Genomic DNA, 13081 nt, shown 5'->3' with positions numbered 1-13081 from the left:
ACTGCAAATGCAGGTACATGATTGTGCAGTAAGTCCATTCGACCATATACACTAAAATATACCACCTGCATCCTATGCTGATGCAATTAGGTTATCTACATATTTCCAGAACTTTGATCATAGTGCAGAATTCACAGTTGTAGCTGGACATCTTTCTCTGTGTGGATGGGCATTATATTCACGCATGCTGGAGATTGACAGATTCCTCCCACATTGTCCTTGACCAGTCCTTCCTGTAATACCAATCTTACCCACGGCACCCATCTAAAAGCTGATGATGTCTCCAGATGTGTGCTTGTCGAGGAGTTTAACGCCTCTTACCAGTTGTACAGTAGATATGAGAGTGTTACGGTGATACAACAGGACGTTAACACGAAAATTGTGGTTTATATGTGATGGAGCTCAGGTGGATGCAGCTTGAAACTTTCCACGTAAATGAACTGTGCTATCAATTATGAAGAACTATTCCACTGTCTGGAGTCAGTTCAAAGCAGGTACTGGCATGAGAGAAATCATCATAGAGCATAAACACACACTCTGATGGTTACACGGTTCTGCACCTAAAAATGCCATGTTGTTAATGCCATACAGTTTCCAAAGTATTAATCAATGGAGTACAACGCTCTTAATACTCTAATGCAGGATATATTTATCCAGCATCAGACACACAGCCGCCTCATCAGTTTGCTACCCAAATCACTACGGAAAAAAACTTTAAAATGATAAAACTACTTCCATGTAGAATATTCTGGTGTCCTAGGATGGCATTGTCAGTGTATATACACCGCTCGAGCTGGTTATAAACCCACCAGAACCAAGTCCAGAGACTACTGTTCTGTTTCTTAGGAAATTAAAGGATTTTATATGTCTTTTTAAGTCTGAAACATAAGTACCCCCAATCATGCTTCTGCGTCAGTTGTGCATGTCATTAGTAATAGATGGATGTAGCAATATCACGCTAGGGAATAGAGTAAAGGAAAACCAACACGACTATTTTCGATAACTCATACAGTGAGCTACCACCCACACCCTGTTGCACAAAAATGCGCACTAAGGAGCAGCAACTACTTACAAGGAAGTAAGCACCACGATCAGTAGCCAAAAGAGATTTAACAGTCTTATTGTTATTTACAGTAGAGCGCCACAGCTCTGGTAGCACTCCTCTTGCACAAAGATGTTCCGGTCTGATGGCAGGTAGATTTGCTCATGTGTAGGAAAATATAGCTATTTCGTCCTAACATCATATCACACACACACACACACACACACACACACACACACACACACACACTATTTGAGGTGATACGTGTGGCATAACTCCACTCTCCTACAGAACACTAGTGAATGGATTAAGTCTGCTAAACATATTGATTCTTCTCCATAATACTAAAGTAATAACATTGTGAAAACCGGCAGTAATTCGGTAATATAGAGGGTGGTCCATTGATAGTGACCGGACCAAATACCTCACGAAATAAGCATAAAAAAACTACAAAGAACGAAAGTCGTCTAGCTTGAAGGGGGAAACCAGATGGCGCTATGGTAGGCCCGCTAGATGGCGCTGCCTTAGGTCAAACGGATATCAACTTCGTTTTTTTTAAATAGGAACCCCCTTTTTTATTACACATTCCTGTAGTACGTAAAGAAATATGAATGTTTTAGTTGGACCACTTTCTTCGCTTTGTGATAGATGGCGCTGTAATAGTCACAAACGTATAATTGCGTGGTATCACGAAACGTTCCGCCATTGCGGACGGTATTACCTTCCTGATACATTGACCGTGTTAAAATGGACCGTTTACTAATTGCGGGAAAAGTCGATATCGTGTTGATGTATGGGTATTGTGATCAAAATGCCCAACGGATGTGTGCTATGTATGCTGCTCGGTATCCTGGACAACATCATCCAACTGTCCGGACCGTTCGCCTGATAGTTACGATATTTAAGGAAACAGGAAGTGTTCAGCCACATGTGATACGTCAACCACGACCTGCAACAAATGATGATGCCCTAGTAGGTGTTTTAGCTGCTGTCGCGGCTAATCCGCACATCAGTAGGAGACAAATTGTGAGAGAATCGGGAATCTCAAAAACGTCAGTGTTGAGAATGCTACATCAACATCTATTGCACCCGTACCATATTTCTATTCACCAGGAATTGCATGGCGACGACTTTGAACGTCGTGTACAGTTCTGCCACTGGACACAAGACAAATTACGGGACGATGGCAGATTCTTAGCAAGCGTTCTATTTAGCGACGAAGTGTCATTCACCTACAGTGGTAACGTAAGCCTTCATAATATGCACTATTGGGCAACGGAAAATCCACGATGGATGCGACAAGTGAAACATCAGCGACCTTGGCGTGTTTATGTAAGGTGCGGCACCATGGGAACAGGATAATTGACCCCCATTTTATCGATGGCAATCTAAATGGTGCAATGTATGCTTATTTCCTACGTAATGTTCTACCGATGTTACTACAAGATGTTTCACTGCATGACAGAATGGCGATGTACTTCCAACATGATGGATGTCCGGCACATAGTTCGCGTGCGGTTGAAGCGGTATTCAATAGCATATTTCATGACAGGTGGATTGGTCACCGAAGCACCATACCATGGCCCGCACGTTCACCGGATCTGATGTCCCCGGATTTCTTTCTGTGGGGAAAGTTGAAGGATATTTGCTATCGTGACCCACCGACAATGCCTGACAACATGCGTTAGCGCATTGTCAACGCATGTGTGAACATTACGGTAGGGGAACTACTCGCTGTTGACAGGAATGTCGTTACACGTAATGCCATATGCATTGAGGTTGACGGACATCATTTTGAGCATTTATTGCATGAATGTGGTATTTACATGTAATCGCGCTGTATCAGCATGCGTTCTGAGAAATGATAAGTTCACAAAGGTACTTATATCATATTGGAACAACCGAAATAAAATGTTCAAACGCACCTAAGTTCTGTATCTTAATTTAAAAAACCTACCTGTTACCAACTGTTCGTCTAAAATTGTGAGTCATACGTTTGTGACTATTACAGCGCCATCTATCACAAAACGAAAAAAGTGCTCCAACTAAAACAGTCATATTTCCTTTCGTACTACACGAATATGTAATAAAAAATGGTAGTTCCTATTTTAAAAAACGCAACTTATATTCATCTGACCTATGGCAGGGCCATCTAGGGGCCCAACCATAGCTCCATCTGGTTTCCCCCTTCAAGCTAGACCAGTTTCGTTCTTTGTAGTTTTTTCGTTAGACGCTTACTTCGTGAGATGTTTGGCCCGGTCACGATCAAAGGACCACCCTGTATATATTCAGCTGCATGTGTAATAGCACATTTATGGAGTGGGATACATACGTCTTGCCTTTTTTAATATGGCTCCTCTGCGTAGTACTTATGTCGCCTTTGTTGGAGTATGTTACGAAAACGCACGTAGTTTACAGAGGAGGGGGATGGTTAAAAGTGAAATGATAATTCCTCCAGCTGTATCTAAGATTTTTTATTTACTTCGCTACTAGTTTCAGCGTTGCGTCAACGCCATCTTCAGGCCCATACACTTTGATGAAATCAGTTGTGTGTGACTAAGTCCAGAAGTCCGCGGTGAGATCAACACGTGCTCCACATGGATGGCTGGCACTAACTTATTTCATCAAAGTGTACTGGCCTGAAGTTGGCGTTGACGGAACTCCGAAACTAGTAGCGAAGTAAATAAAAAATCCGAAGTGCAGCTGGAGGAATTATCATTTTAATAAAAGTTATACCAGCTGAGTCCCACAATGTAAAATGAATGTGGTGAGAATATAATTTTTAAGCTTTTCTCGGTCTTGAAGTGTCTGGGAACGTACAAACTACATCAGTTCCAAGCATTTCGTAGTAACTTTTGAAAATATTTATGTATTCTCAGTCAATTTAAGAAAATTTGCAAGTGTTTTTCCGATTTTACATATTTCCTCGTATATCCCTCAATTTTACCTATTTCCCGTCAATCATAATTATGTCAAGTATTCCTCGATTTCTACCGATTTTATGTAACTTTTTCATATTTTTTAATATTCTTCTGTATGTACATGTTCATATTGCCGGCATTCCCATGCGTTGTTAGATTTTATAGGAAGATAGTTTTGTGTCCTATACACGAGCCTACTAAAAGATCCTTAGAATTCTCCTCTTCCCGATGATCTACATGATGCATTTTGGATAGGAGTATCATGAAAAGTATAGCAGTACCTAGATGAGACTCACCGATCGGTGCAGATTGGAAACTCGCAGTCTGGAAACAAATCTGTGTACTGCTGTGGCACATTAGAGTGATGTAGCAACGCACTTGATGGAAACTCAAAGTCTGACATATGATTTCCATTCGTCCGTGTAGGGATCTGCGAGTTGACATGGGTACAGAGCTGATTTCTGCTGTTTCTGTGATTTTAATTTTTTTCCGTAGATAGGTGCTCTTATTGCTTACAAGGGAACCTCCCCATCGCACCCTCCTCAGATTTAGTTATAAGTTGGCACTGTGGATAGGCCTTGAAAAACTGAACACAGAACAATCGAGGAAACAGGAAGAAGTTGTGTGGAACTATGAAAAAAATAAGTAAAATATGCAAACTGAGTAGTCCATGCCAAAGATATGCAACATCAAGGATAGTGTGAGCTCAGGAGCGCCGTGGTCTCGTGGTTAGCGTGAGCAGCTGTTTAATGAGAGGTCCTTGGTTCAAGTCTTCCCGCGAGTGAAAAGTTTACATTCTTTATTTTCGCAAAGTTATGATCTGTCCGTTCGTTCATTGACGTCTCTGTTCACTATAATAAGTTTAGTGTCTATGTTTTTCGACCGCACCGCAAAACCGTGCGATTAGTAGACGAAAGGACGTGCCTCTCCAATGGGAACCGAAATCATTTGATCGCAAGGTCATAGGTCAACCGATTCCTCCACAGGAAAACACGTCTGATACATTCTGTACGACACGTGACAGGAATATGTTGTCGACCCACCTAACTTGTAAACTTGGCTAATGGGTAAAAAGATTCTTCTACCTTGCCCGATTTAGGTTTTCTTGTGGATGTGATAATCACTCCCAAAAAAGTGATGAAATCACAAGAGTTTGTCTCATAAACTGCAACAAATGAATGCAACAGTTTCACAGTCGCACAGTTTTTCCTGTGCTCTGTCAAAACATATGTTTTTAACGTTTTTCAAATTTTTCCGTGTGTACACCGTCAAATCCTGCATATGTCCAAGCAAATCTGAACATGTCCTGGAACTTTGGAGAGCGAAGTTGATTGTGTGTGTGTGCCTGAACTTTGATAATTGTCTGAAAATAAAAAATTAAAATTTTCACTCAAGGGAAGACTTGAACCTAGAACCTGTCGTTCCACAGCTGCTCACGCTAACCACAGGACCACAGCGCTACTGGGCTGGTATTCTCCTTAATGTGGCCTATCTTGAGCATGGACTACTCAGTTTGTATATTTTACTTATTTTTTTCATTGTTCCACACAACTTCTTCCTGTTTTCTCGATTGATCTGTGTTCAGTTTCTCAAGGCCTATCCACTGTGCCAACTTATAACTAAATCTGAGGGGGGTGCGATGGGGAGGTTTCCTTGTTAGTGGATGAGCTTCACTACTTTTGTTTACACCTTCCAGCTTTGATGCGTCCACACAACCATCTCAAAACATCTACAGATTATATATTTCGGGTATTCTTTTTAGTCCACTCCACTTAGCATCCTGGACCATGAGAGTTTCCTCTCCCCATACCTACAGAGTGCGTACCCCGGCAACATAATTTACAGACGAACAGTTTGCAAGTTATGCTTGCGAACCTGAACTGTCCGCCCCTGGCAGCTTTACTCACAGACAAACACAGACTACGCATGCATAATAGCAATCACGAAGTCTCGATTTCAACCGCTTCTACGTTATTTTCGAGAGTGCTTCGGCCCCGCAAATAGTGAAACTCTTCGCAAAACGATTCAGTAGGGGACGTGAGAACATTTAACTTCATCCTCCTAAAGAGCATAACATCATAATTTAATTTGCATCATAATTGTTACACTCGTTATGATTTTAAGATGAAGTTTCTATGAAAGGGAAGAGAGAGAAATGCGGTGAAATCTTATAGGAAATTCTATTACACGACAGGCTCTCACAATTTGTGTCGTAAATGTCAGTGTGATGCAGAATCGCATTGGTAAAACAGGACTGGCCATAATGTGCAAAACAGCAACGTCCTCTTGAATTACAGCATTTTGTTAGCGAACATAAAATAATTGTGTCTTTTTTCCAACATGTGAGCAAATTGGGTGAAATGTTGTATTCTAAAATGTTATTTCACTGTCAGAAATGTTTATAATAGACACGTGAATGACGGTTTATTTAGAGACACTGACTTGAACGCGAGAGACGGTCTCTAGTCGTGTAATTTGTCCATCAAGCTGAATGAAATTTCTTAACATAGATTCATTTTGCTTTCGAATTTAGATTCTCGCTTTTTCTTTGCTTCGATAACGGTTTCAGAATAATGAGTAAATTCTGGGTGGTCAGTAATGTTTGCAGCCAAATAGTGGAAGTTTATTCCACAATTTTACACAAGGTAAACATGTATAGGGTGTGTATAGCCTCATCTGTGAATGCAATCGGCGGTGATGTACTTCGTTCGATATTGCAAAATCATGAGATGCGAATTGCATCCTGCAGCCGAACATGAAAACTAAACCTATTTTGCCAATAAAATTAAAGGAAAATGGACTGTGCCTGTTGTCGTGGAAGAAGGACATTTATTATCATATAAACTGTGTTTTCCTTTTTAATAGGTGCTTGGTTATAAGGGACGCATTGATATAAAATACAAATGTTACAGTGAATTGTTTTCATAGCGTGCGCTTCCTGGCTGGGCTACTAGAGGCAAAGTGGCCCAGTCCCGTGGGAGGTTGGAGCTGTCCTTTTAGGCAAACAACCCATGGTCAGGATGGGTACCATTTATCTCGGTTTTGTTTTGAGGGATGCCGGCGTCGCACCCTGTTGTATGTGTAGCTTTTTGCCAGCACCGATAACACTAACCACCCAGCCACGTGGCGTCTGGGACACATTCTATTGAAGACTCTGCAACCATATCGGTGGGATGTTGTTCTGGGGTCTGCGGTCGCTTTAGGTGGAGGGCTTCCTGTTTTCCAAGCAGCAAATGCTTGAAGAAGCGACCTGGAGAGTTCTCCGGAATTTCGCTGTTTTCCGTGGTTTCCGTCTGTAATTGATTTCCACAGACAGGAGGCCCTATATCAATGCCACCAGAAGGATCTCTTTGTGGACCACCAGGACTCTATTCCTATGGTGGGGAGAAGCAGGAACGTGAGGAGGAAGTGGGGGGAGGGTAAGACTACCTCCAAGTTTGTTAATTCATGAGTGCCCATTGAGGAGAACACAGCTGAAATTGCTACGCTTCTCTACTATTCTGTGGTAGCCATGTTATTATAATGATTATTTAGCAATACACAATACATGTGTTGCATTATTACCCGTGGATTACGAGTGCTGTATTTTTAAGACAATATCGATATGTATTTAGAACATTGATACATTTTACATCATTTATGGTTGTGCATATTGTCTTCGATTACCTGGGATGCAGCGTGATAGTCGAGCAGGTGCCTGTAGCAAACTGTGACGTCAAACAGCGATAGATGCAGTCCTCAACTGTATGCTTACAGTTAATACACCTATTAAACTTCTCTCTGTCCAACACCAACATCCCGTCACTTGGATACATTTACCACAAAAAAGATAATACCTTGCACACGAATTTATAGCTGTAGAGTAGAGTTTGAGTGAATCTGCTACCACTTTCAAGTGTTATTGTGGAATATTTACCCAGCAGGGAAACACCTGTTGTATGGCGTCGTCAACTTTTGAGCTGAATTATGAATTTGGGCTGTCCTTGTGTAGCGCTATGCTTATAGTTGTGTAATTAGGGCCGATATTTATGATTAAGTACGTAATTAGGGCCGATCTCTACTTCAGTTTCCCAACCAAAATAAGTAAAGTACGATAACCTAACTTTCCCCTCCTACTTCACGGCAGTTTCCATATGTTGGAGGGTTGCACTTAGGCTTTCCATGGAGAAGGACCAGGGTTCGAGTACTGGCAATACCATTTTCAATTTCCCCGCGCCCCAATTCCTGGACGGGGGTGGGGTAGAACGTCAGCACAGCCCTGGGATAAATAAATTCCCGTCAAAATTCGGAATTCCCGCCAAATTCCAAATTCCTGCCAACAGGGTAGGTGGAGGGATTAGAGGTGGGAATGGGTTGGTGGCTAGGAGTCACGTGCAGGCTGAAAAAATTGCGTGACATTATCTGGGGCTGGGGGTGGCAGTGGGTGAGCTCACGGGGGAGGTAATAAATTGGTCAATCTAAATAATTTGCATATCAATCTGATATCAAGTTTATATCAAAACTGCACTGATACCGTCATCTCCCTACTTCTTGGGGAGAGTGACTATTCCTACGAAATAATATGAAATATATATTCTAAGAGACTGAATAATTTTTTGCGTCATCTTTACACACAACATTGCTTTGAACAGTACTATGCATTAAAAGTGAACAATGATTTAAAAAGGGTACAATTTTAACAGAAAATTTCTACAAAAATCAAACAGCTTAATCAAATAATATGTAAATCCGTGATTTGGGAAAGTTGGGTGGTCTTTCTCTGAGTTCTGAACAAGTTAACTAGCTGAAAACTATCACTGCTACAAATTAGGTGCAGTCTTACCTCAAACTTCGTCTCTCAAAAACAGTTAGAATATTTAAAAATTTGTATTCCTTTCGCCTTTCAGTGTACACAACACACTCATCGCTGCTGTCCTTTCTTCATCCAACAATACGATCATAAGTGAATACAGCGCTACTAAATTCGTCTATCACCTACCACACTTCAACTAAGAATGTATCGGACTGCGCAGAGGGAAAGACTGTGCCACCAAGATTGTTTAGCAGTAACGTAACTTGCTGTCTCTCTCACGTGCACATCGATGATATACAAATATCAAAATGACGTGACCTCCTTACAACTTTTGCAGGAATCGTTAAAAAACTTAACCACATGAGGCGCTTCACAATGGTTGGATTGTTCGTCCAGTAGTAACTGTATATACACATCTCGCAAATCTACCTGTCCTGGGTAGTGTGTCCATCAGTTCTCTGGACGTGGAAGTGAAAAAGAAACCATTACAGTTTGTGGGTTTATTCTTACCTTAAAGTCAGCACACAAACTAAACCTCCAGAAGGATTCTTCAGAATGACCAACGGTGATGCCCACTGGCTTGCAGAAGCGGGTTCGATAACCCCATTGTCTTGCCATGTTTGCAATTCCTGAGAATGTTTGCTCATTTACTACATGGAGGACAGGTAATGTACCAAAAAATCAGGTCTGTGCGTTGTCTTTCACAGATGTGAGCTCCGAAGTCTTTTGTCCTTTCCAAATCTGGTTCCAGTACTACTTTGTGCTTAATACACAAGTCAGAAACATTATTGTGAGGCACAGAATCACTGATTGTAAAACGTTGTCCGGAATGTGCAAGTTGAACAAATCAAATCAATCTAACCCAAATATGTTTGCACTTTTTTTAGAAATAAATACATGAAAACAAAACACACTTTGTTACGCACTGGGAAGCTGCTCGAAAACTACGCAAGCCAAGGACTGGAATTTCCTGCTTGTTGTAAAGAGACCGAAGTAGGGAAAACCGGGGCACGTTGGTCATAGTAAAAAAAAATTATATTAATTTTTTTAATATTTAAATTTACGAAATTATTGCTAAATATTTGGAGAAATCTTACTGAAACTGGATCACAATTATTAACCCTGAAAATATGAGTTAAAAAGTTTAAAAAAATTAATTACTGGACAAATGTCAAGTGGGCCAATTTGCCCCTACCTCGGGCTAAGTTGGCCCAGAGGCTGGGGCACGTTGACCTGTGTAATATTTTGATAAGTGAAACTAGTATAACTTCAGGATATCAAAATAAAACGAATATTTATCAAGAAAAATACTTTAATGTACATAAAATCAAGTTGAATATTGAGTTAAATGTTTAACATTTTATTATGACAAGGGGAAAGCTTAAAATTATTAGGAATTATAGTGTCTTAATACAAACCAATCAACTTTAATCACTGTCCACATCCAAAGGATTAGCACAGTTATAACACTCATAAAATAGTCCATATATTTCATTTTTCACGTATGTCTGATGAGCCCAACGCTTGCAGTTTGTGCACTGAATCCATTGTGCTCCAGATTGACTGTTTGAAAAAGGCTTGATACACCTTAGGCACAGTGAAACTTCATCTTCCTCATCGTCATCATCATCTTCATCATCGGCATTTTCCATTGGCTTCTTCTTGTGCTGTAGGCCTACTGCGGTTGATTTAGTTAATTTCATTCTTATTGAAAAAGTGCCTTCTTAGCCTACGATTTAAGTTTTCTTTCCAATACTTTCGCCTTCTTTTCTTTTGCACCTTTTTGTTCTTCCTCGAGGGCTTTTTTTACTGGAGTGTCTGTCACTATAGCTGAAACCCTATTCCTTTTCCCTGCTCCCATACTTTGTCTGGGCTCTGTTTTTCAAAAGGTCTGATCTCTTCTGGAGTTGGAAACTGTCTTACGTTTATCTCAGCTCGAGTTGATGGACTGTTTTCAGTGTTTTCAGTGTTTTCAGTGTTTTCAGTGTTTGGGTCTGGCCTATCTGAAGTGTAGGAAGGCATAAAATCACTGTCAGTATAAATATTTTTGATAAAGGGATTGATCCCAGTTACCTTGAATCCACTGGTTATGTTTTGGGAGTTGCAGCATTTGGAAGTGCTATTTGCACTATAGTCGGGATGTCGTAAAATGTCATAGGCCGTTTACTATTGGTAACCCATGCATCACATGCTGAGTTCACGAACGTTTTTAAAGGCCCATAAACACTTCTGTCTAAAGGCTGAAGCTTGTGACTACAATGCGCTGGAAAATATAGAAAGGTGATTCCACTATCTTTACCATAATCAAGAACTTCAGAGTCGAGATGTGAACCGTGATTATCAATCAAAACCAAGCAAGGACGTTCGTTTGAGCAGCGACCGTGTAGAACAAAATGTTTCATATATTTTGCAAAGTTTGCTCCGTCATCCATCCCAAACGATGAGCTGCTCCATCACACCCAATCGGGCCGTCAAGGATAAAATGAGGCTTGAAGTTAACCCTCGGGAAGATGAAGAATCGAGGCACACTATTACCCAACGCACTAACTGCAAAACCGATGTCACTCGCCCTATTTGGCGAAAACCTCTTCGAGCGACTACGCGATCAGGACGCTGGACGGTAGTTACTCCAGTTTCGTCAATGTTCCAGATGTCCGCAGTGGTCGCTTTTAATCTTTTTAAAACTATGTCGAGATTATTAAAAACAGTTCTACATTATGCTTGTTGAAACTGGTGCACCAGGCTAAACTAGTTGCTTGAGGAGTTCGAATGGAGAGTCGAGGGTGCCTCTTCAAGAGTCTTGTGAACCAATCACTTCCCTCCATTTCGGTCTCGGTCCATGTTTGGGGTATTTTATTGTTGCATGCAATAGCATGTCTACACGGAAACCGCCTGATTTCCGTCAGGGAAAGACCATAATATATGTCACTTGCTTTCATGAGGTATTGTTCAAGCATATCTTCTTGTTGGAATTAAATATTTGAAAGTAAACAACTCTAGTTAAGTTACCTATAAAGGCACAGTTATTCTTTTCATGCGTGTGTGCATGTGTGAGAGTGTGTGTGTTTGTGTGTGTGTGTGTGTGTGTGTGAGAGAGAGAGAGAGAGAGAGAGAGAGAGAGAGAGAGAGAAATCAGTAGGCCTACAGTGCACAAGACGACGTAAAGATAGACACAATAACAATGGCAGGGATCGAGGAAAACATTAGAAAATGAAAAATAGCTTTGCAAATAAAAATAATTTTAGTTAACAACAACATTTCATAGCTGAAATCTTTTATCATAGCCAAATTTATCCCAAGGCTTCTTTTTATCATTAAATATTTGTAGGGCTCCTTCAGGCTGAGGGTTTTGGTCCATTGGCATGGGTTGAGGTTCAGTTTCAGTTTCCTGAAGTTCAATTGACTGTGTAGGCTGACATAAGGTCTATTTGTACTTAGCACAGTACCTCCCCAAAGTTTTTCTTGGAATCTCAAATACCTCGCTAGTAGCCGTCACAGATCTTCCCTTTTCTTTTACTTCTAAAACTGGTTTTAGCATCGTATCTTCCGAAATCATTCCTGTTTCAATTTTTCTTTTATAATTTCGTACAATTTTTATGTTCCTATAGATAAAACAAATGGTTTAAACTAAGGCCATAACTCTGATGTTCTAAACAGAAAGGAATGAACCAGATTCTGACTCCTCAGATCGCTATTTTAGATTATAACATAATTTACAGTTTGGTGTTTTCTATTTAAAACGCTTTTTATCTCGTGAATATGGCGATCTTTTGACCTCTGAAACGTATCAAAATATGCTTCACTTCGAAAATTATGTTAATAATTTCATAAACTCGGCGAATTTTAAATATTATTGTCATTAAAAATAACAAATCTTTCATCGAGTTTAAAAAATATATAGGACAGGGCAGGTTGGCCCGGGTGACCATCGAGCCCCTTCCTCTCTGGACCAACCTGCCCGATCGCCATGTTTACAATAAATTCTATTCGTCACAAAACCCACTGAAGCAATTTAGATTGTATGCCATATTGAAATAATACTTAAACTACGACGTTTAATTATACTACTAACCTGTTCCGGCTAAAGTAAGCAAACTTCACATAACACACATGTAACCGACGAGTAGAATTTTACTCACACACGCACAAAAACAGTTAATAAACACAACTTTTCCTAAACTGCTCCGCCGGCCATATTGCTCCTGTAGAGGGAGCGGGACGATGCTACCAACCTGCTGATTGATTCCCAGCACGATCTAGCGTCTATTGTATGAACTAACTCGACTGGGCCATCCTGCCCCTATGGTCAACGTACTCCGGTCTCCC

Source organism: Schistocerca piceifrons, chromosome 3, assembly GCF_021461385.2.
Source record: "Schistocerca piceifrons isolate TAMUIC-IGC-003096 chromosome 3, iqSchPice1.1, whole genome shotgun sequence".
In the NCBI taxonomy this organism is placed as follows: domain Eukaryota; kingdom Metazoa; phylum Arthropoda; class Insecta; order Orthoptera; family Acrididae; genus Schistocerca; species Schistocerca piceifrons.
Note: the sequence above shows the minus strand (reverse complement) of the source record.